Source organism: Hippichthys cyanospilos, chromosome 1 (assembly GCF_059441005.1).
Source record: "Hippichthys cyanospilos isolate Australia breed blue-spotted pipefish chromosome 1, RoL_Hcya_1.0, whole genome shotgun sequence".
In the NCBI taxonomy this organism is placed as follows: Eukaryota; Metazoa; Chordata; class Actinopteri; order Syngnathiformes; family Syngnathidae; genus Hippichthys; species Hippichthys cyanospilos.
Window position 1 is genome coordinate 8,341,772 of NC_142369.1, and position 25,932 is coordinate 8,367,703.

Here is a 25,932-nt window from a genome sequence, read left to right on the forward strand (position 1 = left end):
CGAGCTGGAAGACGTTTTATAGAATTGGACCACCTAAATTACCGTATTTTCCGCACTATAAGGCGCACCGGATTATAAGGCGCACCCTCAATCAATGACATTTTAAAACCTTTTCAATATATAAGGTGCACCGGATTATAAGGCGCACCCTCAATTGATGACGTTTTAAAACTTTTTCAATTACAATATAGTAATACTCAAAGTAATAAGAATAATAACTCAAATAATAACTCGAAACTCTCAGTAGCATAATAACTCAATGTCAATATGACCAACCATGTTCAACTGTAAACGGGTAAAGCTTACTTTATCAGTTCGTTGCCCATCTAAGAATCCCAATCTCAATATTGAGCCATATATAAGGCGCACCTGATTATAAGGCGCACCATCAGCTTTTAAAAAAAAAAAAAATTAGGCTTTTAGGTGGTCCTTAAAGTGCAGAAAATATGGTATGTAATCTTTTTTTTTTAAGTTTGAATAGTTTCAAATGTGGAAAGATGAAAACAAGTGGGGAGTATAATGAAACGCAAAAACTTTGTGCATGATAACATGCAATTATTCTAGCAGGTGTTAATAGGAGACATTTGTCATTTTCTCCTGCCACATTGTCTGTGGACATGGACCATCCAAGCTCCCATCTGGCGGCTGTCAACGCTATAACTGGCCGCTAACACGGAGGTTAATGAAGCCCCCCGTGTTAGCCAACGGACCCAAAGCGTTCGGGACTCAAGCTGCTTGGAGACGCACATTCAGCCCTGAAGGATTGGCTCCATTACGGCGTACCAGCACGGGGCTACATACGCGTACCGGAGAAAATGATGCTTGCACCTGCTACCTGGGCTCAGCTGTTGCGATGCAGCGGCGGTGGGGAGGAACCAAATACAAATATTTCCGTCGTGTGATAAACCGGATTCAATCAAAAGTTCAAATTCATTTTTACTTCTGTTCTTGGTTACGTTTGACTTGAATTATGACTTTTACCCCATGAAGAACGCAATTTCATCTTGACATTTGATATGTTGGAGGAATTTCACAAACAATTATACATATATTACATTTACATGACATATTACACTTGTTTGATGGATTTACTACAGACGTTCCATTATTATTGTGAGAAATCATTGATATGATCAATGTCTTCGCATAAACAGGTAGCCCTTCGTATTACTCAGTAACAACAAAGTAGCTCTCAGTTTCAAAAGGGTTGATGAAATACGCACGAGACGACATGATAAAGCCTTTACAGGCTGTACTGGGTCGAAATACTGACTAAAACAATATGTTTTAAGAAGGGTTTTAAAGAAATGAGACTGACACCAGGAAAGTGCCTACCTGTTAACGCCAACACAGTGTTCTAACCAATCCTTTTTTTTTTTTTAACTGAAAATCTTTTCAAAGGTGAATGAGTTTAACATTTAGAATTCGGAACATGAATGACGTGAATCTGTTTTATTCAACGTGCCATTGAGAATGGTGATTTTTTTTTTGAAGGGGTGGGTAATGTGATCAAACATATGATCGACTTGATTATCATTGGACAAAATGTTGTACTTTACGCAAAATCGTTGATCAACTGTAATATCATAATTAGTCATGCATCATTGATCAGTTAAAAAATATCTATGACTGTTTTGAGGCCGCAACAATCCTCTCGTGTGTCTTCATTTGAGAGAACAATAGAAATGTTTGCCGTCACACCACTTCCTTATTTGTACTATTTACCTTCTAGAGTAATTTGATTACAGTTATAGTAATTGAAGAACAGTATTTTGGTGCATTTATTTATCTAGTTTCTGTATCGAGTTGGTTTTGTTTTACCTGACTGAACATTCACTTTACGTCAGGCCATTTCCTGAATTCCTTCGATAGGTCGTTGGTGTTTTTTACCTGTCAGTTTTAGGCATGCAAAAGATTATGAAACCATGGCAAAAACAAGGTTTGATTTGATAATGATACAAGTATTGTTGGTGATAACTCTTTAAAGAGTATACAGTTATATGCAGTAAATAAACAAAAACAAGTATTTAAATAAACATATTGTCCCATCTTTTCATTGATCGACGATTGAGTATTTGTAATGCCACAGATCAATGATGATGTGCCCCAAAAATCCTGATCCCATAAAGTCTAATACCTACCAAGGCGAATTTAATGAGCTGAATGATTTCAATTTCTAATGGGAACAATATCAAAGTGTAATGTTGAATATGCCATTGGAATGAATATGAAAAAAATAGAGCAAAGTCAACCTCATTGGGAATCAAAAGGGGAATATTCAGGAGAATAATATTGAATTCTAGGGAAATTGTGAATATTTGGAATAAGGAAAATGGCGTGGAATAAAACGGAGGAATAAAAGATAGAAATGGACTTCAGCCTTCACATGATTAACAGTGAAAACTTCAGTTGTCGGTAGTTTTCCATAGCGGTCTTATGGCTTTCATAGCAACGTCCCTACTGTGTATTTTGCAAGGCCTATTTGGGCAAAGAGACACAGGGGGATGTCTTTTCTGTCGCGATGGATCGACCAGTTGCGGTATCTCACAGCTGGTGGTCTCTATAGACTAGTTGAATGGCAGATTAAAGATCCAGACCTTTCGTGTCCGGCTTTGATTTGCTCGGAGGAAGCAATGTGACATTTAGAGGGAGTCTTCAAACGGCACAGAAAGGCACAAGTTGGAGAACTTTTTTTGTTAGTTTACTCAACATTACTAATAATCCTCTCCCTTTTATTTTTCAAGAAGTTGTTCAAGTTTCATCAGACAACTTCAGGTATAATCCACTTCTCTGCTCCTCGCTCAGACTCAGCGACGTCGGCTTCATTCGGGCGACGGCGAGATCTTCATTTTGCGTCAAAGACATTTCAAGTATCGCCGGCTCACCACGATTCATAACCCTACAAGTGCACTTACGTAAACAGGTGTCCTTTTGTGCTTCCCGCTATTATTCCGGGGACACGCTAATCAATCTCACTTTCGCAAAAGTGACTTTTGAGGACAGAACTTTATCCAAGGTGAGTCAAGGTAATGGCCCAACCACAGCATGTAGAAGTGCTCTAAATAAGCGTATTATCACACCCAAAATGAGGGCATTTTCTCTAAGTGAAAAGTCCCTGCAAAGTGAAGTAATCACAGACAAATGGTGGTGGTGGGGGGGTCTAACTAGAGAGGGATTTGAGGTTCAAAGCCACCCTTGCTTTTAGGTGAGCGTCGGGAAGGAGCATTGTGTCATAAAGTGAGGAAACAATAGGGCATCATTATTTCATCTGTCCAAGGAAGGCCAGTAGCAATGCTCATTTTAGGGGGAAAAAAAGCAAGGCGACTGTGAGGGAGTTTTTTCACAATGACTTGTCGGTTTTCAGTTTGGTACAAAGCTAGTATAGTTGACAAAAAATATATATTTTTCAAATTTGACAATTCGCTCAATTAGCTAAATAGGAAAGTGGCAGGACTTTGGATGACAAATTTACAAGCCGTGTTTACAATAGTTACAAACTACTGTATTGATACATTTAGGTGAGTTTTTTTACAAGCTAGGAACAGCAATTTTTGCACAAGAAAAGGCTAAAATTATTATTTAAAAAACAATTTAAAATCAATATACAATTTGGACAAGGTTTTGAAAGAAATTAAAATCTATTTTGCATGAGTCATTTAATTTCATATCCAAGCTTTTGGGTTTTGAATGTATGTATTTTGTAATGGGATTTTAGTTCATCTGTTCATTGTTAGTGAGTCAATAGATTTCTCAAAACAGTTTCTTATTCATTACTAGACAATAATTATTGTGGCCTCCCTCAAATAATTTCAAAATTTATGGTTAAAAAAAGTATTACAACATTCCAAAGGCAGCATAACTTTTGTGTCTAGTAAAAAAAAAAAAACAGCAAACCCGCTGAAAAACTAATTAAATCTAACTGAATTTGAATAACAAAATTCCGAACCAAATAAAAACTCAAAAGAAAAATCAAACTATTGTAACCTCGCTCTGGTAAAGGATTAAGCTCATTTTGGAAAAGACACAGCTTTTTCCCACAAGAGCTATTAACACTGAATAACAACAAAACAAGAACACAATCAAAATAGCAATGATTCCACTCCAGTCAAACTATGATCTCTATTGCATTTATCCTTGATTCATATGTTTTTCTATTTATTGTTTATAATATTAATATGCATCAGTCGGGGGAGGGGGGGGGGGGTTCCCCCCAGTTTCGTTGCATATCTGTGTAACAATAAAAGGCATTCTATTCAATTCAATTCTATTAACTTGAACAATTATTTTGACTCAAAAGTCAAGCGCGTGTAGGGCCACAGGTGCGCGAAATCGCCCATGACAGCAGTCTGGTATGAATGTCTAAAGTTTGTGTGCACGAGTAGTTTCAAGCTGTCAGCGGGTCCCTCGGGGACACTTTCCGCTTGTCTTCCTCTCGTCTTTGTCGTTTTGCCCGTTTACTGCGCTCCACGCCTGACCCTGGCGTGCTTCTCGCCAAGGATGTGCACTTGGGTGTGTGCTTTCGTGTCTTTTTCATGTCACGTGGCCACACATCACATGTACGGCTCTCCGGCATAAACTCATAATCAGGTCAGGGTCTTTGAATGCGTCTCCGCTGTCTGGCGCTCGTCTTTACGCCTTTGAAGCGGATGCCCGGACGCCGCGAGATGCTGTGCGCTCCTTCGGAGGAGGAGAGGGGAGCGCAGAGAAACATCAATAGGCTGAGACGTGGTCTTGCAAGTGCACATGTACTGTAAACATGGGCTTGCTGCATTGCTGGGTTACAAGAGGGCAGGAAAAATCAAACTTTTGTCACCAAAGGCGTGGTAGCGAGAAAACTTTATTTTAAAGGGAGTATTTACATGGCCAAAAAGCACTCATTTGCCACCCTTCGAGACACTTCAGGTGTGCCACAAGGCACCTAAATGGATCCCTTCCTTTTCATTGTAGCTACTTTCCCACGTTTACTTCATTTTCTGTCAATTAGGAAAAGATCGATTATCGGCATTAATATTTGGTATTTTGATGAAAATTGGCATTGTACCAAGAGAATAAAATCTTGGATAAAAAATTGTGATGTGGAAATTATATATATATATATATATATATATATATATATATATATATATATGAACATATATCTATATGACTGTGTATACTGTATATGTATGACTGTATGTTAATTAGGCGCAATGTGTTATGTTCACTAAAATAATTAATTAAACAAAGGTAATCAGAAGACGATCCTATCAAACTATTGACTTTGAATTGCTACTTAACTAAGCAGAATTATGTTTAAAATATCCATCCATCCATCTTCTATAAATGTGTTGGCTCTAAACATGCAAGCATCTTTGGTCTGTTGAAGATAGAATATTGATGTAAACAGGCATCTAAAAAGAAAGTTATAAATAAATAAAAACCTTCCATGTATCATCTTTCAACGTAAATATCTGACATTACAACCTGTGATGTATAGTTTACGCAGTATTTCTTGTATATCAGTGCCACTTATCTGAAAAAATATGGTATTTACAATTTCAGTTCACTTTAACAGAGATTCTACTGATCCTGAGAACACGAACTTTTTGTTTTGTTTGAAATTAAAAGAAAAGAAACTAACATTTTTGTTTTGAAATTTGGAAAACAGTATATTTTATATTTATTTTGCCTTTTCTTTGTGTATCATTTAACTTAAGGATCCTAGGAGCTCCCTTAATTTATGGTTAGAATTTTAAAAGAAATTTGTATATTGTTTTAAACATATTCAAAAGAATACATCATGGGAAACTGAAATGTTTGTTCAATAAGCATATGCTGAAGCCCTTAGTTGACTGATTTGCAAATGTTGTTCATCGGAGCAAATTTTGCGTTGAGTTAGTCAGAGTTCCATTCTGTCGTCAATATTTTCCCTTGTACTGAAAATGAAAATCAGCTTTGAATATTGTTTATCCAACTCCTTGACTTGTAACAATGTGTATATATATGGACCCAGAAAAAAAAAAATATTGTTAAAAGATGGAAAAAGGTATTTCTACATGGCATAAACCGAGTCATCAGCAGCCTCTCCTACAAATGGAGCTTGGTCTCATTTTTCACACTTAAAAAGACGCGACTTATTTAGGAGACCCTAAACATTTTACTGACTCTTGAAGCCGAAGAACAATTGTGTCCTTGAGGGTTGTTTCGGTTTTAAAGCTTACGATTTGCTAAAAAGGCTAGGAAATTCTTAACAATGTGTATGTTCACGTTGTAAAACGCTGCTTCCAACTATAAGCTGCTCCTGATTCTTGAGAACTCTCATCACAAACATTTGGGGAACTCTGAAAGGCGCAGATCACAACTCAAAAACAAAAAACCACCACCAGCATTGCGTTCATACCAATAAAGCTCGGTCTCCCTCCAGTTTAACACATCATCGCCCCTCATCCTTCCTTTCATTTCCTCCGTCTCCCGACTCTTCTAATTTCCTCCCTACGACTCCCTTTTGGGCTCGCTTCTCTCTTACTCCCCATTAAACACGTCATCGTATTAACTGCAATCTACATATGAAATGTAATTTACAAGAAATTCATTTCTCGCTTCCATTTGTGCATTTGCTCCCATGTTTAATATGTTTGGGAGGAACAATGCCATTGGTCACCATCTGGGTGAGTGGGAAAGGCGAGCGAGATGTATTAATTTCATGTTAATGGCATATGAGCTCAGCTGCGGGAGGAAAAGAAATATATAAATGGAGCACACCATGGCAAACAGACCAGAGGAACACAGATGCAATATTAAACGTTTAAAGAGGCATCGCATGAAAATCAACACCACTTCAAAAGCCAGGAAGGAAGGACAGGCGACAGACGCACAATTGCAACGGATAATGGCAGGAGAAAGAAAGAAAAAATCGTTGCGCTCCGACAGATTCAAAATACCTTAAAATGACACTCTGTAAGATTTAGACATTGAAAATGAATCAATTATTATAAATGTCAAAAACTTGCATGTAAATGTGTTGTTTACTACAAACAGTATGTTTTAAATATACCGTATTTTTCGCACTATAAGGCGCACCTAAAAGCCTTATTTTTGGGGGGGGAAGCTGATGGTGCGCCTTATAATCAGGTGCGCCTTATATATGGATCAATATTGAGATTGGGATTCGTAGATGGGGAACGAACTGATAAAGTAAGCTTTACCTGTTTACAGTTGAACAAGGTTGGTCATATTGACATTGACTTATTATGCTATTGATAGTTTAGAGTTATTTGAGATATTATTGTTATGACTTTGAGTATTACTATATTGTGATTGAAAACGTTTTAAAATATGTAATTAATTGAGGGTGCGCCTTATAATCCGGTGTGCCTTATATGTGGGAAAAGTGTTAAAATATGTCATTAATTGAGGGTGCGCCTTATATTCCAGTGAGCTTTATAATGCGGAAAATACGGTACATTTAAACAAACAAAGCAACTGCATACTTTCTAACATATTTGCAAATACGTTTGAATAGACTCAAACATGTTTAAACGTATTTGCAAATGCATTCAAATGTGTTTTTTAAGTGTGTTTAAATGTAATGTGAACATACTTGCAAAAAAGTTCAAACACTTGCAAATATGCTCAAATGTAAATAAAAACATTTCAACGTACTTGCAAACACGTGAACATAACCCGTGGGTCGTATGTTGACCCATCTTTAAATCAACACAAGACCACACACATCAAAGGGAAAGCACTGAATGAACACACAAGGGAGCTGAAATCTCAACAAGATGGTGTAAACATGTCAAAGTTCTACATGGCACTACCACTTAGTTATCACACCACCAGGGGTGTGCCTTCCCTTGCCTAAAATACTCCAAGAATGAAGTGGAAGAAAATGACCCAAAATGGTCAAAATAGAACATAAATGTGAATGTCAAATTCCTTTAGATATACTCTACATAGCAGTCAAAAAATGTTTGCCCACATTGGCAGATCCGCACTTTCATAGCGGAATATAACCTTTTAGGACTCACGAATAAAAAGTTCCATTGGGCACCTGAGATTTGAAATGGCTCAAATGAGAAAATATACCGCAGAGTTTGCTTCCATTTAGTGCTACTAGAACTAGTCTAATATAAATAATAAAAGCAGAGAATTGAATTACGGTGACATTTATAAAGAGTTCCTTCTACCTAATATGCTAGGGGGAAAAAGTGCAAATCTCCCCGTGACATAAGTAACTTTGGTCAATCAAGCTATTATTTTCCAGAGTTTCCAGGTGAGACAACTTGATCTCAATTTGTCCGGAAGTCAAATAAACCTAAATTAAATCCCGTATGAGTGCGGCAGAATGTCGTCTTTATTTTTACGGGCACTCCTCATCAGGCTGGATTTATTTTAAGCTGCGGGGCAAGTTTTGGAGGAAGCTATTATGTAAAATGAAAAGGGGATTTACTGGCATCCGTTTGTGCCTTATTGCTTTTTTTTTTCTATCCTTGAAAGTAATTAAAGGCTGACATCTCGTAAGTGGGTGTAAAATGTCATCCAATCATTGCTGCAAATGTGATACTGTATACATTTTGCTTACAATTGTAATTACATATGAAATTTCCATTGGAACGGAATTAAAGGCAAAGTGGCAATGTCATCAGCGTCCGACAGCAGCAAACCCCGTTGATGGACATCGTTAATTACACAGCCTCGATACTGGGAGGCTGTCCCGCGATTTCGTTCGTTCTGCTGCCAGCGGCGTCCCGATTCTGCCAAAGGCCTGTTTGATATTAGTCTCGTTGCCGTGAGCGTGACCGTGCAAAAGGTGCAATTAGTGTTCAACGATGATGAGGGCTTTTTTTTGGTTTGTTTTTTTTTCAGGCAAGAGAGCACATTTTAAAGTGGTTGATTTTTAGAACCCCGCCTTCCCAAAAAACATGAAATAATCGAGAAAAAAAGTTGAGTGAACTTGCAATTAAAGCAACAAGCTGATGAAAAAATTACCTTTGGGAAAATGAGGAAAATGTTGGGCAATGTGAACATTTATCTTCAATGTTTTCAACAAAGGAATAAGAGCTTACATACTGTAGCTAAATGTTCCCTTGTATTCTCCCCCAGCGAAAACATTTAAGTAAGAATAATTCAGCAAAAATTGGTACTACATTTTTGTGTGGAAAATTGCTGAATCTTGTGAAAATTTTGATTTTTTTCTTGTAAAACAAAAACAGAACTCAAAACAGCGGGAATTTTCATTGTGTGTTAAAAAACAAATGGCGCACGTCAATTACGGAACGTGAGAAAAAACATGATTGTGAATTTTCTTGGTGAAGATTTAGGAGTGTTAGTGTGAAAAATTTGATACATATGAACATTTAGAATTTTGCAGATCAATGTGACTCTAATGAGCATGATTTGAATTTCAAATGAGAATTTTGTGTTGTGTTGAAAGTGCCTTTGGGAAAGTCGATTTTTCAGGTGAAACACAATTTTTTTGTTTTTAAACTGAATTTTTGAAGCGAAAGGAAGTGTCAGAGAGTGTAGAATAATGCATGATTTAGTGTCAGGAATGGCCCAATAAAAGAAAAAAAAATGGTAGACTTACCCAGGCTCTCTGTTAAAACCGCCTCCTCATGCTGTCCATGACATTTAGCCACATGGAACCTTTTCTGCGAATAAAAAAAGAGCTCATCAATCATCGATTTTTGCCAACGTCCCAACAAAACATTGCAGGTCTAACTAAACTAGGATTGAAGAAGGGTTAGGATTTCAAAGATGGGTTTCAAACTAGTGTTAGGGTTTCAAAACTGTGGTTAAAACTGTGTTTAATTTATGATCGTTATATGTTAAAAATAGAACTGTCAGAATGTGTGATCCAAGGCTTTTAAATACCGTATTTTCCGCACTATAAGGCGCACCCTCAATTAATGACATATTTAAAACTTTTTCAATATTGAGCCATATACTGTATAAGGCGCACCTGATTATAAGGCGCACCATCAGCTTTAAAAAAAAAAAAAAAAGGCTTTTAGGTGTGGCTTATAGTGCGGAAAATACGGTACTTGAGTTTCAAAAGTAAACTAGGGTTATAATATCAAAGAATGGTTTTAGATTAAAGTATTTTTAATGTGTATTTTAAATTTAAGATGAGGGTTTCAACTAAAAAGGATAGATAGCATTTTTCAAAAGAATATGTCTTTTTCAAATTGACGTTGCATTTATTCCAAATTTATATGCCCAATTTTTTTGACAGCACAACATGGCACAGACGAGGGAGAGAAAGGGGAAAAAAAAAAAAGTTTAATTTTCTTATTAGAGAAATTCTCAAAAGCATTAAGGAGTGGAGTTGGCTGATAACAGCTGGTCATTTTTCGAACGTCACCTCGCTTGGCAGCGACACAGACGGGACGAGGATGTTTAATGGCGCTGGCACACACATTTCAACGCTGTTATTGTGGCAACTTTTTAATGATCTGCAAACGAATGAACTGATAGGAACGGTCGTAAAGGAGCTCGTGGGTATGTGTGACCCATTTTAAATATCCTTCTGCCACTACGTTCGACCATTAGAACTTTCATCACACACGAGGTGGATCGAAGCTTTAAAAAGTCGACGCTACAGACAGGGTTACGGCAACCGAATGGCCAACTAATAAAGCTGGCCAACAGTTACTTTTGAGGTCGGTTTTAAGCACCAGTAGTGAATACTGACCTGACAATATCATTTCTCCCTCTCTCGTCAAACCCAATTTAAGAGAAAATCATGATTTCTTTTATACCCTCAAATGGAGAACAAAAGCTTTGAAATGTATTCTTGCTTCTGTCCAACTTCATTATACTAAAGTTGAAATAACAGCTTTGCAGAAGTCACGGCAAAATCGTACCTGACATTGTTCAGAGCTTGCACATTTCTATAAAAAGTACATTGAAACAATATAAAGTCCCAGTGGCCTTTCAGAAGAATATTTACTTTTCCCAAAAGACATTACGTACAAGAAGCGGGTCAGCAGGTCCCAATTCCCGAGGTTCTTCCAAGTGATACAGAACGGTAATAAGCCGATTCATTAGCGATAACTTCAAAACATCTGTAACTTGATATAATAAAGGTGTTTCATTGGTCAGCCATGAAATTGACAAAGTTGCTTTCTCATCCTGGCAAGTGCGTTCGAAACAGACATCCGTCGTTTCAAGGAGTGTCACCGTGACACGAGAAATTGCCGAGACCGATTGGAAGGTGGCGGAGTGGTGTATGTCTTGATGCATGACCGATGAGACGGACACGCGTGACATAACTTTGCAGGATATAACAGCGCGAGCAAATAAATCATTGCCGTCAAAAGATGCGCTTTCTCTATTATTGAGTTTCACCGCATTGTGTCTTCTGAGGAAGGACGCCGACTTCACTGTATTGCAACAGCCTGTCAGCGTGTCGTTGCATCAGTCTGGGTAGATACAGTGGGCCCCCGGTTTACGAGATTAATCCGTTCCACGTTTGGGATCGTAACATGAATTCGCCGTTGGGCAGGAAATCCAAACCTATGTTAATTAGCTAATGCGTGTAAAACCCCCGGAAAAAAAAACATCAAAATTGCACACACATATTAAAAATTTGTTTCAAACTAGTATAGTAAGTGCTACTGATATATAATATACATTCAAAAATTAAATAACATCATAAATAAAAAATATATAAAGGATTTATTTCCCTTTAAGTGAAGTGATAAGCTTGTTTTGGCCATATTTACAAGTGAGGGTAGCATAGGTTAGCCTTCTTCGTATTTAATGATTACCTCCAGCTTCGTTTCCATATAAATCATCTTACTTCTGTCTTAACATCACTAGAAATCTTGGGACCAATAGCTAACCAAAAAAAGTTTGAATTAACCACTAAAATGCATAATAAAAACCATATTGACAGCACTCTCAAACGAGATCAAGTCTTTAGGCAGCCATCTTTGTGACCCTGTCTGCCCAACATATTGAGAGCACTCTCAAACGAGATCAAGTCTTTAGGCAGCCATCTTTGTGCCCCTGTCTGCCCAACATATTGAGAGCACTCTCAAATGAGATCAAGTCTTTAGGCAGCCATCTTGGTGACCCCGTCCGCCCAACAATAGCAGGCCAGCATCTTCGTGTCGCCTCACATTAGTAGATGATTATCCTAGAGCATAGGTGTCGAACTCCAGTCCTCGAGGGCCGGCATCCTGCATGTTTTCCGGTTTTCTTTCCCCAACACACCTGATTCAAATGATTAGCTCATTAGCAAGCTCTGCAGGAGCTTCAAAATGATCCCAATCATTTGAATCAGGTGTTTTTGAGGGAAAAGGTTTGAAAACATGCAGGATATCGGCCCTCGAGGACTGGAGTTCGACACCTGTGTCCTAGAGCGTCATGACACAAACCAATGGCAGACCAGCATTGTAGTGACTTAAGCAGACACGCACGCACATTGAGCGCCATGTTTGAGATGTCGTAAGGCAAAAAAAAAAAAAGGGTGTAAAGAGGGGACAAAAAAAGGCAGGGTGGTCGTAAACCGGGGGTCCACTGTATTTTTCTTTATCAAGTGCCTGCTGTAAAAAGTGTTTGCGTTTCAAAGCATGCCTTCAAACTAGGGTTAATCTCTCAAAGTATTTAGGGTTTCAAAGTTGTGTTCAAATTGGATTGGTGTTCAAAGAATCCTTTCAAACTACCAGTTAGGGTTACAAATTATGGGCTAGGGCAGGCCAAACCCAGTCCGAGAGGACCTGCATGTTTTTGAGGATCAGCTCATCGGCGGAAGCCTCATAACAATTCAGATCATTTGAATCAGTTGCATTGGACGATGCAAACATAAAAAACATGCAGGATAGTTCAAACTAATGTTCAAATTAATGAATAATGCGATTTGGAAAAAAAATAAGTTATACCTTTTTCTTTGGGTTAAATATTTCGGAGAATTATAAATGTATTAAGCTTCATTAAATATTTTCTGCATTAAAAGGTTGGTCAAAAATGTTTCTAGTTTGGATTGACATACTTTCATGCACCTAAAGCTATTTTTTCAGATTCAGAGTATGCTGTAACCCGTATAAACTGGGGGGTTTGAAACGTTTTCCCTTTCCTTTGGAGGTCGGCTTCACAAATACAGCACAGCATTTTTCCGTCTCAACAAACATTTGAGCACCGACCAATTCGTTGGGTTCCAGATCGTGCCGATCGGTATGGATGCGAAATCATTACGCTGGCTTGTGTGGAGGTGAACGCGACGATGAAAAGCTCATTGGCAGGAAAGCCAGATGTTAGATGAGCCGAAGATTTGGAGGATGAAGCATTGAATATGGACATGGACACAGAGGCTGCCATCTGCTCTTGTCCGCTTCTCCTTTAGTACGCTTTCAATGGGCCAGACTCGCAATAGCCAACAATGGCGGCAATTTGTTTGGCGCGTGCGCTCCTATCGTCTTCCAAATTGTGCATGCAGAGGCCGGGATACATCCAGTGCGTGATTGGCTGCCGTCCGAGAATGGCTCCCCGCGGAAAGCTCCTCACTGGATGCTGAAAGGGAGGTCAAGTCCCTTGAAGCAATCCGCCCCTTCCACACCTGCCCTTCCAGCCGTCCTTCCTCCCACTTCCTCACCCACAGCCCTCGTTTATTCCGTGCCATCGCCATAATACCAATCATTTGTACGAGGCGGCGCTCACAACCTATAATTTCCAAGGAGCCGGCCTCGCTACTTGCTTTGCATCTTTACCGCAGGAACGATCTGAATATTTACAAGTATGAGTTTTTTGGAGCAAAATTACTCGCATACGCGTTTCTCTCGGTAAAGTTTAATTGACAGCCAATTTAGTACTCATTCACTCGTCACAAGGTCAGGATTCCCCTGAAACGCCAGCTCAAAAGAGATTAATTTGATTGCCGGTTTGTAGTACACACCACTCGATGGTGATGCGCCTCTTTTGTATGAAATTATTCCAGACTTTCCGCCTTCCTTTTCCTTCTCCCTAGAGTAATCAAACGAGGTTGGTGCCACGACTCCTACGCATCATGTTTTTTTCTTCTCGTATACTCTACACATGTATACTATACTGTTTTGTAATGTTGTTTTTTTCTCCTGCTACTTTCCAGGGAACAGGATGTCGAAATAGATGGCACCAAGATCTACAAGACTTGGTCTTGGTCTTGGTCCCTAATCATTACTGTTCTAGAAACAAAGTGATCGTAAATTTTGAACTATGAGCTGCTACTTTTTTCATGCACTTTGAACTCTGTGCCTTATAGTCCAGTGTGGCTTATCTGTCTTTTTTTTTTTTTTTTACTAGCTACAAGAGGGAAATATCCCAGTAAACAAAGAGAAGCAGAGGAATACGCGATCAAAGTACTGAATTAGAGTTTGAACTGCTGTTTTGCTTGCAACCAGGGGGCACTCTCCACTAATAAACGCAGTCAGGCGTTTTACTGTTATGTTGGTGCGGTATTGTAACAAACCAAGTGTGTTGGGCTTATGTGGGAAATGTTGCCGCTGCTCTTGTTTCTAAACGTGTAGGCATGTTTAGTCTGTGTTGAAAGCATGATATTGCTGTAAGTTGGGAGTTGGAAAAAAAAATAAATGTAAAAAAAAAACTTCCATGTACCACCTTTCTGTGTGTTATCTGATGTTACAATCAGAGGCATCTTATAACCTGGTTTTACTTACAGCCCCCAAAATATAGTAATTGTTAAATAACAATGGAAACCTACTGTATTGCTTTCCACCTTGGGCGTATTCGGAAATAGCAGGGCAGGGCCAGAATATTTTTCTATAGGATGGTCAGGGTGTCACACTACTGCAGTTCGGGGTGGCTAATGGGTTAATATCAGTAACAGAGAGTTATCAAAGGGTCTATGAATATTGCATGCATGTCATAATAGAAGAAAAATGATACTTTTTTCCCCTCTAGCTATTGGCATGGCGAGGAACTGATAAGGGCTGGTCTTGGTCAACCCTGGCCTCCATCCAGCTTGGTCCCTGTTGTAAGGTTTAGGTGGAAACATAGACTTTTTAGTTCAAAGACGATACTGTATGAAGCTCCATAAATATGCTTTCCTTGCCCGAAATCTCACACAACTCAATTTTCCTATTAGCTGAGCTAGTGGCACTCATGTCCAACTCACGGGTCTTTCTCCTTTCACTACGCCAGACTAGCCAAATGGTGAACACGACCCGCCATCACGCTGACGTATGCTCGTGCAGACGGTACCTCCTGTGCCACAGACATGACGCCATCCGCCCGAACTCCACCGTGTTGTGTATGGTGGCGAGTGAAACGGGATAGAGTCAACTTTTTTTGGTTAGATGTACATCCCCACTTGTTTTGAAACTTTTATCGGGCTTTAACAAACAACCCAAACTTTCGCCGGCGTACATATCTGGCTAGCCATATAGCCCAAAAACAAACAAGACCAAGCCGGCTGATGCAGAACATTCCGGACTGAGGTCGACCGGATAAGACTGATGTTTGTTGCGAACGTCTGAATGTTAATGGCAACAGCCGTTACTCCCTGTCGCATGGAGCACTCACCGTACACAAATACACCCACTCATACATCACCTCTTCCTTTTCTTTCACACCCTCATCCATTATTCACAGGCACTTTTTTATTGACTTTTTTTTTTTTTTTGCTCAAGCAGCATACTGCCTCTCTATGCAGATGATTCCTTTTCGACTGAGAGCTCATTAAAATATGTCAATATCAAAACCCTTACGATCATTCATGCTCCGCTAACAATTTAAAACTTTTTTTTTTTTCCCCACACAAACAGCATCCTCCGACGGTCTTGTGGGTTCGGTAGAAAGGATAAATACGTTCCGATTGCCTCGGGGGAATATTTTGGTTTTGGTCGCCGTACGCACCTTTGTGCACTCATTTCCGCACTTGGCAAGGTCACTTGTAACATTTGCATTTGTACAAAATTGCTTCTTTGTTGAAAGGGCCCTGATTTGTATTAAAGTGCTTGTACACAGCTGAATATTCAGCACCATTCAAGGGTGAAATCAATAAATTCCTTCAACATTACACCAGAGGTGATATACAACGGCTCAACAGCATCTAAATTATTGTCTGGGGTTGAGCATGGAAAATGTATATTACAAATGCATGGGATGACATCCTTGAGGAAAGTTTTGAAGGACTTCCCAAAGCGTAACATCATAATTGAGCATTTATTGCATTTTTTTTTCTTTATACAGAATTTGTTGTTCTGGTTAAATTAATTGAAGCCTTAGGACAAAGGAATTAATGTGGTGTGTGATTTACCCCGGTAGGAGAAAGCATTATTAATGCCAAAATGTAATCCACAGCGCAGATGTGGGTATGAATACATCTTAAAACTATGTTGGTAAGCTCATTATCTTTAGAGCAACAACGGGAATTTGAAATAGATGAGCAGGTTCTCGTCTGGACAATGTGATGTTTGCCACTGATATGCCACAGATAGCGTAGTCTGCTCTGAAGGAAATACATATTTTTCAAATGCAATAAAGTGATCCCCCTACTTCGCTGTTAATGGGGGGTGTCAACCCCCCGCGAAGTCTGAAACCCGCAAAGTAGGGTATCAGTTCCTAGATTTCTATGTACGCTTTAATTTAGCCGCAGTAACCATAAACTATCCTTTTTTTTTTGTATTTTTTGCATATTTTATTTCCTTTCTCCTATTATTTAACATTACATTATCCTTATTAACATTATTGTATATTCATTAAATAACTAATACTACTTAGTTTGTTGAGAATTTGTTCTCAGGACTGGTTATCTGCACCAAGACTCCGGTGAAAGAGTACGCAAGTCATCACGTTGAACTTCACATTTATATTGGCTCATGTGTGGTGTCTCATGTAGTATCTGTTGAATAATAAATCAACAACAATGTTAAAGTCAGTCAGCTAACATATAAACACTTGCCCAACTTTAATCTATGAATTTACTGTATGTTTAGCCGACATTAGCGGGTTAGCAACAACTAACAACAACTACTAACTATAAAGTGCAACCTCTACACAAACAAACACATAAACAGATTAAACACTCATCGCTTACTAAACATAGGCAGTAGCGTGCATTATCAACATAAATGATAATAAACTATAAATATGAGCTTACATTGTCGTTCACTACGTCATCGTAACCAGCCGAAAGACGCACAGGGAATGTAAAACAGGAAGCGGAAATGCAATTGAAGAATTCTTAACATAGTTATTAACTAATAATACTTAGTTATTTGATGAATACAGTACTGCATAATGTACTTTTTTGCTTTTTTTTTTCAATTTTTTTCCATTTTTGCGCATTTTTTAATTATTTTTTATTTTGAAATATTTTTAATTTTTCCTGGAAAAACCCGCGAAGGACTGCCACCAAGATATCTGAGACCGTGAAGTAGGAGGGATCACTGTATATCAATAAAATAGTGTGTACATGGAACTGTGTTATTCTAATAAAGATTGAGACGACATAATGTCAGTATAAAGCAGATATAGTCTTGGCCCAGGAGAAATAAGGACAAGTCGTCACAGATGGCATCCCCCGACACAACATTCCACCAGGAGCAAAAGGCTAAGTGTGGACTTCAAGAGAAGATATCAGTCGGGGTTTATGGTGCTCAGACCTCCTACCGCTTCAAAGAATGGCCGGCAGAACAAAGACTTTTGAAGACACCTTCCCCACGCACGCACACACACCTGCATTCCACAGTGGGACCACATGCCCCAACAGGGTATAAGAACTGAATGCGGAAGGTGAAGGTTGCCATTTTCTGCTCCGACCCGTGGCAGGACTGGCCCGAGGCCGTGTGTACTTTCCCACTCTGTCTGGATTAAATATATTGTTTCACTATGTTGTGGTATAGGCGATCTTTCAACAAAAACAAACACGCTAGGAACTAGAAGCCTTTTCTAGATTCCTTCAGCTCCAAAGATATTCTTTAATTTTCTTAAAATCATTTTGCATTTGATGTCTGAAGCTAATCTGCTCCCCGTCAGACTTCCGAAAACAAAAAAACAAAAGAATCAATTTCGAGCCACACTCACTAACCATCACTCCAGTGAAATTAAAAAAGTGGCAAGACGAAAAGTAAGTCAAGGAGCTGTGCTGTGTGTCTTCATGCTGCTACTTTTGCTTCAAGTTTGCTTATTAGACGAAGTGAAGTGAAATAGCACATTGGTAAGACACCTGACTTGTATGACGCCAGTCGTCACAGCATTGTGCAGTGAACTGCGCTGTCTGAGATCACGCTGCAATTAAAGCTTTTAAATTTTGCTCCTCGCTTCGAGTCAAGCGGTGAATCATCATAAAGGAAACCAGTTGGCGTTTGGAGCTTTACTTGACAGCCAGCAAACCAAAAAAAAAGAAATTCAAGATTTTTGGACTGATTTTCCGACACTGATGAATGTTGCGTTTCTTGGAGGGGCTAGATGGACAAAGTTTTGGACGCTTTGTGGATGGCCACCATGTCCCAACTCAAATTTGGCAGAACAATGTCTGAAACTGGCACATTGTAGTCATATTCAAACTTAAAAAATAACTTTCAAGCAGAAATTGTCTCAATGATCGTGTCTGCGTTTGAGTGAGCGTGAACTGAGACTGAAAGATAAAATAAAACATGCAAAAATGTGACATTATTTGTTTTAACATTACACCAAAGAGAAAAATCCACAAAAATAGACAAATATTTTTCTGATTCGGTTTTTGGGATGGTGTTTGAAGGTGATGAATGTTTTGCTATTTTTTAGAAGGCTAATATGAGTGGATTTCATTGGTCAGATAATTCATTGGCCGGGCCTTATTTATTTTCCGATATAGTGTTAATTTGCCCAAATAAAATAAATAAATAAGATTTAAAATGTCCAAAAATCGATTTAATGAAAATGGCTTGTGAAAATTAAGACTTGATTGACAGATCCGCAGTGCACATGACCTCATCAACAAATTTCATGATGCGATTTCGTTTCATCTTATGACTCATTGAATCAATTGAACGGAATCATTTAGAATCACAAATCATTTCAAATCAAAAATTGATGCGGAATGGAAATAAATATGGACCCAGATATTGCAAATCGAGTCGTGAGACTGTCAAAGATTCTCATCATTTGTGTATAACATCTAGAGAACTCTACAAATTATTTCATATTTGAAATTCTTTGTTTTTAATTGTTAGAAATACACATTACACTGGAAGAGGACAAGAAGAAAAAAAAAACATAAAATCTCAACATTTAGTATAAAAAAAAAATAGATACATTTCATTATTCAGACAAACTACAGACTGCGGATTTGGACAACACCGGCAAAATCTCAACGCCAAAGATAGCTCGCTTCCACACAAAAGAAGAAGAAATGAACAGCAGAAGCCTAACAATTTGAAAGGTATAGCGTATATCCCGTCGAGATCAACTGTTATTGGTTTAAGATTTGTCTGGGATGTAAAAAGCATCCACAGCGCTTCTAATAATAAATAGCGGGGCCTAAAAATACACAGGTAAACCTCGGCCGGCTAACCGCAGGGACCCCGGCTCCTGCGTCCGCCGAGACCGCTCGCTGACTAATGAAGTCGGGAAGCTTAGAGCAATTAGACACATCAAAGCTCAAATCTGAAAATTAATTAGGCCTCTCCTCTCCTTTGCCAGGCGCATCCGCTGGTGCGGCACTTCATTAGCATAGCGCCATCAAAAACACACAGGTGCCCGTTGTTGATGCCGCCGCCGCGTTCACAAATGTTTGCTCTTCGTATGTTTGGACAATTATGAGAGTAAATAATAGAATTGGGGTGAACGCTGCAAAAAGTTGTTGCGAGGACCGTTTTGAATAAGGTTCAAAGCCGGCTTGTTATAGTTAGCGCCGGTTCGATTAGCAGCAACAACACGCCGTTCCATACGCGCTACAATAATGATTAGCGTGCATCAAACGCTTCTTTAGGGCGCGATACATCAAAAAGAGGCCCTTGTTACCGCGCGGATGAAACGAATACATTCATTCGACGCTATGGTCGCACCATTATCCGCCCGATTTGTTGTTGTGTGTTATGCGAAGCCACATCAAAGACTGGCCAATCGCGTGCTCTAATCAAGAACGACTTCAAACATGTGTGCTCATTATCTCTGACACCCCGCTTTTAAATGCCAGGATGCTAATGACTACCCGCGTTATTTTTACATTCAAGTTGGAAGAATGGAAAATACACTTAAATCCCCAATGATTGTATTAGTAAACGGCTGCACGGTCAGAGTGGTTAGCGCTAGGGCGGGATGATTTTAAAAATAATGGGGGGGGGGGGGGGGGGTCAATATTGCGGTTGCGATTTATTGGGCAAATTATTTTTTTAAGTCTTCTCAAACTACAGATTAGTTCATTTGTATTACAATAAGAAATATGTTTTGTCATTTCATAATGTGAATTTTTCAAAAGTAAAGGCGCTTTTTACAAATCAACCCCCCCAAAAAACATTCCTAAAACCTTTAAATTCATAATATTAATTTTAGCAGTTGATAATAGGAATGCAGTTCATTTGGTTGCCTTGAGATGGTGCTGATGTATTGGTGGTGCATGCAGAGGACGTTGTTTAGGTTGTTTTATTTGTACGTTTTTAAATTACATTTCCAGTGATCTAGGCATCATTTAGAAACTAGCGACTCAAGAGGGCGTCTTCAGTGCTTTGTTTTTATGTATGTGTTTTTATATGAATATGTACAATGTTAGCCGTCATACATCACTTGTATGTTAATTCTACGCTGTGTACTGTTGGTGGAAAGTGTGGATTCACGAGCAACCCCCACTGAGGTGGTGAGTCACTCAAGTCATCCCGATAAAATATTTCTGGCTATGTCCCAGGGTATGAGAGTTCAAAATTCGGGTGTTAGGCTCAAACTCACCCGTGACCCTAATGAGGACAGGGGCTTTAAAAAAAATGCGTGGCAAAAAGAGTCAAACATACATAACCTCTGATTGATTTGTTGTCCGATAAAAACGGACGCCTCTTAACCTGTTTCTTCATGGAAATGTATTAATCATTTCCTTCAGCCATCCGTGCTTTGAAAATTGATGTGGCGCGATGTTTCCCCCTAGGCTGTACTTTGATTAATGAACCTTACTCAGAGTACGCAAGTCACGCTCATCTTGTCCAGTGGTGTACTTAAGTTGATTTTTCATGTATCTGTACTTTATTTGAACTTGTTTTTTTTTTTTTGTCACCTTCTAGTTTTATTCCATACAACGTAAAAGGAAAAAAAAAAGATGTACAAAGTCAAACTTGGTTGATATCTTTGATTGGTTGAGATTGTGTGAAAGAAACAGCAGCAATTCTCCATATTCTCCTTATTTAAAATAAGATTTAGATTTTTTGGGCTTTGAGAAGGATTTGTTAACGCGTTGCCTGGTGATTTTTTTTTTTTTTTTAACTGTTATCCATCTATTCATTGTCTTAGCCGCTTATCCTCACTCGGGTTGCAGGGATGCTGGAGCCTATCCCAGCTATTTCAGTCAGTAGGTGGGGTGCACCCTGAACAGGTTGTCAGCCAATCGCAGGGCCCGCAGAGACAAACAACCATTCAAAATCACACAGGACAATTTGGAATGTCCAATATATCTACACTGAATATTTTTGGAAATATAGGAGTAGCCGAAGCAAACCTTGAGGGACTATTCAACCGATAGTTGAGGACACACTGTTACTTAGGGATTTACGTCTAGTAAAGTAATGAGATATGTTACGTGTGTACAAGTGGTCAGATTAACCGAAAAAGTTAAAATTATTAGCACACCTAGACAGATTTTTGAAGATTCATGATTGGCCAGATTGGTCGGGCACTACTACTTACTACAAATGATCGCTGCTAGCAAGCTAACTCACCTGCTAACGCCTCCTTTCACCTACCTCACTCTCTGGATCACAATTTTTGAATGTTAAGCTTTTCCTATTTAACAATGAAACACTATATAAACTAACAGGCCTAACTGGCAGTAACATGGCATTCGCAAAACTACAGTATAGCGCAAACCCTGTTGACCTTAAAACGCATTAATTGTTGTAAGGAGATTGAAAATCAATGTAAGCGATGGGAACAGGCGCTCGCTACCGCTTGTGCGCCTCAACACGCTGGAGGTCCCTCCAGGAAAGCAAAGTTGAGACCTGGGGTGGGAGATAAATCGGACGTGAAGACAAAGCCAGTATTTCGTCGGGCTCTAATCGGTCTTTCCCAGCCCTGGAAACCATTAAAGGCCAGACAAAGGCGGTCCGGAGCCAAGCACCCAGTTGGGAGATCTTATTTACAGTGGAACTGACACTTTCGCGCCCCGCCGCCTCCGTCTTGCTCCCGCGCTTCCTCGTCAACCATTTTATTCCCCTCGCCCCCCCCAACCCACTCTTCTCGTTCGTTTCCACTTCCACCGGCCCGGGGTGCTGTGGGCTTTTAATCTCGGGCAGCTGAAATTCCATCTCTCGGCGAGGCGTTCAACTTCCTGCTCCTGACCTGGCATTTAATGGAACTATTGTGCGGTGTGAGGCACATCCCATTAGGGTGAGAAACATGAGGACATTCTCGCTCGCAGCCATTAAGGAGGCTGTTTTACCCGACGACAAGTCTCAAAAAAGCCTGAAGGATGGAAGAGTTGAATTCGGTGGTTGTCTTTGCTTGACAACGGGTCCTTATTTTCCGCAGTATTGGAAGAATTCCATATTTATGGATGATATATAGTAGGGACAGGAAGCTTTGATTGTCTTACTATTCGAGTATAAACTTGGGTCTCAAATTTGATTCAGAATCAATTTTTTATTTAAAAACTATTCAATTCAATTCAAAATGATTTCTGCTTCAATCGATAGATGTGCAAAGAATCCGCAATACTAAGTGTGCTTTGCAAGACAGTGGAACAAAAAGAGACAAGCTAGCTGTAAATTGTGTAGCTTTTACAATATAAAATAAGATGAAACAAAATTTAGAGTGCATCTGTATCATAACAAAGGTAGAATAAGGTACATTGTCATTTCACAGGAACTAAAATATGTGAAAACCTGCTACACAGAAAAAAAATATATATTTCTCAGTATGTTTATGACAAACAAGCAATAAAAAACTTTTAAAGAGAGTATCTTAATTGAAAGTATGAGCAAAGCATGAAACATATGCCAGATTGCTTACCGTTTTATATGTGAGCACATCGGGAGCATTATCACAATTGAAACATATGATTTAGTATATAGTTTTATTCAGCATTTTGGTGCATAGAAATTATCTTGAAATTGGCTAAAGTTTTTATTTTGTTTTTATTTTTTATTCTTTTCAACTTAACGTTCAAAAACGTGTCAAAGTCCCGGCCCGTAAGAAGGTTTTTTATAGCCCCTAGGATCATATTGATTTATTACTATACCCAGCCCGCAGTCCAACTGCGATTTGTGAGCTGCTAGTGTTTTACACTCACCAATACTACATTTCCCACAATGCAACAGTGGCACGCTTGAGGGGCTTCATTCATCAGTAGTCACAGCTAGCATAACAGCAAAATTCAACTTTCGGATTTGTGTGTGTTCTGTGTTGAAAAAGTGTGGTAGTGATGAAACAGTATAATCTGAGAAGACGGCACCATGAAACAAAACACGTGGATATGAACAAGAATATGGACATGAAACAAAGGCTAGAAAAATTGAAACAAGGTCTTAAAACTTGGTAGGCTCCATTCAGAAAAGTCAAATCACAAAGCGAGGCAGAAGAGCTTATAAAATCAGACTGGCCATTTACAAAGTGGGATTTTATCAAAAACGTTTTGCTTCAAAAGACAACTCTTTTTAAACGTGAGCCTGAGCTCATCAATCTAAAAGAGCAGCGCTGTGATAAAAGGCAAAAGATTTCATTTGTCAGGTAGGTTATATGAACAATGAGAAAAGTTTACCCTCTGCCTGAAGTTAAAGTCCCCAAAGACGAGAATACATTATCACCAATTTATTTTTTAATTACGTTTTAGAGTTATTTCACTTGAGTGACTAATAGAAAATTACTGGAGTTTTTTTTCATTGAAGAAAATGTAGCCTACTTTTGCCATGAGAAAACATACTGATTGTGTCGTGAATAATCTCGCTTTGTTCACTTTTTAACGACATAAGATAGAAGGTGCTCTCACAAAAAAAAACAGCCTCCTTTTAGGGTGATCTAATTTTTTAATTTAAATTTCTGTCACTCCGGCCGTCATGATGGCTCAAATTGCGTGGCATCCAACGCTAATTTCACAACTTTTACAAATTACACATGCCGCTATTCAATATCGATTGCTTATGATGTATTTCGCAAAATCAATCAAGGTTTTATTTAATGCTTTTCTGCCATTTTTTTTTCTGATTTGATTTTGGAATTAATTTATTGAAGTTCTTTTTATGTATTTATTTCAATTTCATTGTCTAACATTCTTTCAAACAGAAAAAGAGTTAACGATGACTAGAAACTCGTGCATTTCACAATTTTCACAAACTGAAAAGTGACACTTATTTAAACTTTTTGGAATTTCGGCGAAGTTACAGTTAGTTTGTTTTCAAAGTGTCGTAAATCTCCCTTACTTTATCATTGAGATGATGGTCGTCAGCTACACCTACTCCATCCAGTTCGAGTTTGGCTTCTTTATCGTGTTTTCGTCAAATATTGAAGTCTTTAATTATGGCAATAACCTATTTTGTATATTTAAGTGTCACGAATAAAGTCATGTTGCCTCTCAGACTTCTGCCAGGTGGCACGTAATTTAAGTGTACTAAATTGCGTACAGGAAGTGGGAATTTGTAGATTCACATTTACAAAACGTAACGCCAACCTGGAATTTCTAAAGTAAACTCGAGATGAGTGTGGTATGTTTTATGAATTATCATATCTAAAGATGAAGACTTTTTTTTTTATCTTATTACTTGGGATGACACAAATACAAGCTGTAAATTACGTTTTTCCCACAATGCAATTATCTCCTGAACGTAACCATTACTGACTTTCAAAATAAATGGTTGATGTGACGTTTCCATAGCAAATAACAGGTCAATTTACGTGAAACGAGAAACTAAAATTAACTGAGTAAATATGCTCGTCTGTGTTCTTAATCGAAAAAAAAAATCATTTTGGGGTTCGTCACACTCACTTTTTTGTCCTGACGACAAACTTTTTTTTTAAGTGTAACCGGATGTTCTACATCCTTCCATCCGTCCATCCAGGAGCATCGTAACTGTTTAACAGGTACCGCATATTTCCATATATGTAAAATAAAATGTAAAAAGACAGAGGCGAAATAAAGTCTGTAATTAAACCCAAACGATCATGTCAACAAGAAATAATGAGAAAATACGGCAAAGATAAATGCTGCAATTTAAAATGAGCCTCCCCGTATGACTTTTTATCACTTCCCATATATTCACCCCATTACGTATTTTTAATCTCTGTTCATTTGCCTGTCTTGGCTTTGGTTTTTTTTCTCTTTCTTTTTTTTAAGTGCAATTTTATTACCGCTCTCATGCGCTTTGCATTGCCTCATGTCAGAGCGGCACCATAAAAATAAACCTGTCTTTCCTTGCCTCTAACTACCTCTGGTGCGCCTTTGAAAAAAATTGAAATGCGCTGGCCATCTTGAATTAAAAGTGAAAAACCAGTAGCCTTTTGTTTTCCGCTCAAACAAGCATTAGCACAACAATGATAGAGAAAAAAAAATCCCAGGTTGATGCCCGAGCATTGCGGATGAGATGAGTTTGTCAAACTTCACATGCACTTTTTTTTTTCTGTGTGGCTTAATCGCTTTACGTTCAGCTCGTCAAATGGTGGTGTGTGTGATAAGTAAACCTCCTGGGAGTGGTAAGGGTCTGAAGAAGCTCCTGTAATGAATGGCTGGAGCTCTGCTGATGCTCGGCAATCATTAACAGCCTGATAATTACTCTGGATACCTCAGTGGATTGCGCGCGCGTGTGTGTGGTGTGTGTGTGTGTGTGTGTGTGTGTG

The 25,932-nt window shown here is 38.7% G+C and overlaps 1 long non-coding RNA gene across 1 annotated transcript in view; it reads right to left on the reverse strand.

Moving 5' to 3' along the window:
* The window catches only part of LOC148428928 (uncharacterized), a 213,858-nt gene extending 189,188 nt beyond the window's left edge, over positions 1-24,670 (reverse strand). Inside the window, exons 1-2 of the long non-coding RNA XR_015867027.1 lie at positions 24,522-24,670; positions 9,569-9,632 (exon numbers count right to left, since the gene is read on the reverse strand). This is a non-coding gene — a long non-coding RNA (uncharacterized LOC148428928). The remainder of the gene's footprint in view (positions 1-9,568; positions 9,633-24,521) is intronic.
* Positions 24,671-25,932: the final 1,262 nt, after the last annotated feature.